This window comes from Humulus lupulus, chromosome 3 (genome assembly GCF_963169125.1).
Source record: "Humulus lupulus chromosome 3, drHumLupu1.1, whole genome shotgun sequence".
Taxonomy (NCBI): domain Eukaryota; kingdom Viridiplantae; phylum Streptophyta; class Magnoliopsida; order Rosales; family Cannabaceae; genus Humulus; species Humulus lupulus.
This window is the reverse complement of record NC_084795.1, coordinates 186,142,124-186,146,259: the sequence shown is the minus strand read 5'-3', so window position 1 is coordinate 186,146,259 and position 4,136 is coordinate 186,142,124.

The window sequence follows — 4,136 nt, the reverse complement described above, 5'->3', positions numbered from 1 at the left end:
CTTTCCTATAGTCAAAGTCCTATGGAGCAATAGTTCTAAATGTGAGGCAACGTGGGAGTTGGAGGAGGACATGCAAGGCCGGTATCCGGAATTATTTGGTAAGTAAATTTCGAGGACGAAATTCTTTTTAGTAGGGGAGAATTGTAGAGTCCAAGAACTTTACTTAGCTAATTATTTAGTAGTATTATAGTATGTATAGTATTATCTTGGTAACTGTGGATTTTTGGTTCAGACCGGGAATTATTTGGACACTCATAGTAGTACTTATAGATTTTCTAAGTTTAACCTATAGTTTAAGAATATTAAGTTTAACCTAAGGTTTGATTATATGACTGATATTAAGAATAATATTTATTATACTATAAGGTTTAGATGAGGACCAATAGGATTTTAAGCACATGTTATGAATGGATGATTAAGAATTAAGTATTTTGAGGATTAAATTTAATAAGGAGTAAAGTTTGAATGTTATAAGGTCAGTCAGCAGCTTTGAATATGTTGAGGGCTTAGTCAAGGCTGTTTAGTCCATTCCAACTTAGCTAAAAATGTGTAATTTCGTGTTTAAATATTCAGCGTGTGCCAATATATCGCAGCTATAGGGGCGATATATCACAGCACGTAGATACGGAAAACACGAAACGATGCACAGTCGCCTCGGGCATACTGGCCCAGGCGATATATCGCCTACAGGGGGCGATATATCGCATCCTTCAGCATAATTCAAATGCTTTTGAATTCTTTTTCCTTTTAGCCATTCAACTTCTTCATAAGTCCACCATCTTTTGAACGAGTCTTCAGCCTCTGCTGAACGATTATTCAAATTATTTTCACCTAAAAAGCTATTATTTTTATTCAAGTAAAATTAAGATTCCTTCATTCCCAAACTCTATAAATAGGACCTAGTACCCAGCCATTATTCACCTTTTACTCTAAGTTCAGAAGCTGCAAGTGCTAGGAGAGTGTGAGAGTTAAACACTTGGGTGGGGAAATCATAAGCTTAAACATCATAAGCTTATCAAACACTTTGGGAAGTAAGGTTCTATAGTATTTCGGTTGTGGTGTAGATTGGTCTTACAAGTCTTTGAGGTAAACCAAAACTCTAGTTCATTTGTTTTATGTTATGTTTCCCTTCTCTTAGTCTTCTACTCAGTCTTCTAACCTCATTCTTATTTTGGTTAGGGAATCTAAGTTCTTGAGCACATAAGTTTTGGTAAGTGTGACTTTCAATGGTTTAGTCTTTCCATTCCTTTCATTTCATCTCCTTTTCTTCTTCAAATCTACTCACCCTTTATATATGGTTTTAGGAGTGTTCCAAAAGTCCTAACTCAGTCCACATATCCCGGTAACTTTGACAAGGAAAATAGGATAGAATCTATATGTTTTATGCTTGTGTTATCTTATGTGATATGTTATGAAATATGTTATAAATATGTTATGAAATGTGTATGTTTGTAGGCTTGGGCATATGACCCATATGACTAACAAGACCCCAAAAAGATTATGGGCATATGACCTACTTAGCTAGTAGGACCCCACTAATCTCATGGGCATATGACTTGTTTAGTCTATGGGACCCCAAGTAATAATGGCCATTATAATAAGTGTATGTAATAAGTGTTATGATATGTCTTTATGTTTATTATGAAATTTTATGTTTATGACTATGTGTTAGATTTTCCTTGCTGGGCATTAGGCTCATTCCTTTTTGTTTTATGTGCAGGAAAATAGCTTTAGAGGCAGTAAGGTTCGTGGACGCTTAGAGAATGTGTATCGATGGTGAATGGAGTCAAGGAGCCGAGCGTTATTCGATTCGAGGATGTAGTTTTGTCTTATGTCTTTTTACATGTAATTTTCCGCACTATTTATGTAATGTCTTTTTATTTTAAATTGTGTTTTGTTTTTAAGACAATGGGATCCCATATCCTACTTATTTTATGAAAGTAACTCTACTTCTACAAGTTTCCAATAAAGTATGGTATTTTCGCAAAAATGTAAGTTTTATGTATAGTTTCGTTAATGGTCTAAAAGTCTAGAGTAGTGGGTCATTACAGTTTCACCAGTGGAGCAAATCTCCCATACATGAGTCTTCCCCCTACTTCGACCTTTGGTTTCATGGAAACCCTCTCTACCTTAGAGAAGAAGTCGTCTGCTTTCCAATTCTTAGCAAAATTCAAATAGGCTCAAGGCACAAGCATATCTAGGAAAGGTGAGAGTGTCTATTAAGTGCGGAGTATAAATATAGTTACGAAGGATGCGTGAAGGATAGAAGGAGACAGAGTACGTGTACAATAACTACACCAGACAAGTAGTTGACGTAAGAGATAATATCAAGACTAAGGACAACACCATTACAACTTGCATGCCTATGACCATGTACCAGAGCTGACACCACTACTACTTGTGCCACCACAATAACATTGTACCCAAGTATTAGGAGACATTAGAGCTCCTCTACAAATAGATCATCACTCCTTAAATAAAGGGGTTGCAAATTTCATTGTATACTCAGGCTATTAAGCAATATATGTGTTTTTGCTCCATTATTGTTCTACACTTATTTTTCCTCAAGTCCATTCCAAGTTATTACTAAGCTTTTAGTTTTCTGACCTAACATCGTTGACGAGTTTTCACCGTCAATAGTTTTGTGTTGTCTGTGTGAAGAACAACTAACAAACAATAGTTCCTCCATTAATTTCAGTAAGGAAACATGCCAAGGCGTTCAAAAACACCTATAAGACCACCAAGAAGTGTAGGTTCACCTAGAAGGAACCCAGCTAAGGGCATCCATGAGGAACCCTCCCCTAGTGATGAATGTAGGAGTGCTTGAGCTTCCAAGAGACAATGGCGAAGAGGAAGAAGTATCATCCCCTGCCATTCATCCTACATCTGACCTTGTAGTACATGCCACCGGTCCAACGGAGTTCGTACAACTCACCCTACGCCATAGCCGCTAGTGGCCCCAAGTCCGAACAATCAAGACTTGGGTCCCTCCAAACAGAGACATGGTAAACGCCAATGGGTACACTCAGTGAGTTCAAGTTCCAAAATTCGTCGCTATTAAGATGAAATATGTGACTTGCACTTTAAAAATCAAAGGTTGCAAGCCACCATGGAGAACATGAAGGAGATACTCAAAGACCTGTTACTCAGAAACTCAACGACCATGGCTGCCGGTGGCCCCAAGTTTGAACAATTAGGACTCGGGTCCCTCCAAACATGGTAAGTACCAACGAGTACACTCAATGAGTTCAAGTTCCAAAACTCGTCTCTACGAAGATGAAATACGTGACCTGCACTTGACAAATCAAAGGTCCCAAGCCACTGTGTAGAACATGAAGGAGATACTCAACGACCTGTTACACCGAAACTTTGATGCTCCTCTCTCTAAGCATAAATAGAGGGAACATGTAAGAGGAGAAACAACCATACCCATGGATGGTAAAAAAAAATGCGACTCTCCACTAGTGATACCATTTGTCCAAGACGCAAGGAAGTTTCTATGCCAATGGTGCAAATTGGCTCGAACCCAACCTACGAGTGGTGCGAACCCAAGACCGCCTTCAAAAGAGCTCCACCTAACATAAGGGAAAATCTTACAAAAGAGGCTCTGAAGTAAGAGCCGCACCCCCCCACAGCTCCCTCGAAGGATACAACCTAAGCAAGGGTTCACCCTGAGAAACTAAGGGACTGCTTAAACAAAAGGAGAAGGGAACTAGACACCGATATCAAAAGCTTTTGAAGAGAGATGGTAAATGTATTTGGGGGCGCATAGGTGACAATAACTTTGACTACGATTAGCCCTTTATATGTGAAATCCAGGTTGAGCAACTCCCCACTAGCTTCAAGGAGCCTCAAATGACTCCGTACGAGGGCACTACAGACTCTATGTATCAATTAGATGCATTCAACAATGTGATGAAGTTAAGAAGGGTCAACAATAGGGCAAGGTGGCATTGTTTTTCCATTACACTCAAAGGAGTTGTGTAGAAGTGGTTTAAGAGGTTATGTCTAGGAACCATCATGTCATGGCAGTAGTTCTCTGGCAAATTTCTTCAGCAGTACCACGCCATCCGTGATTACGTTATGTCGAGTACCAGTATCGCTAACATAAAATAAGGTGAAAGTGAAAGCCTAAA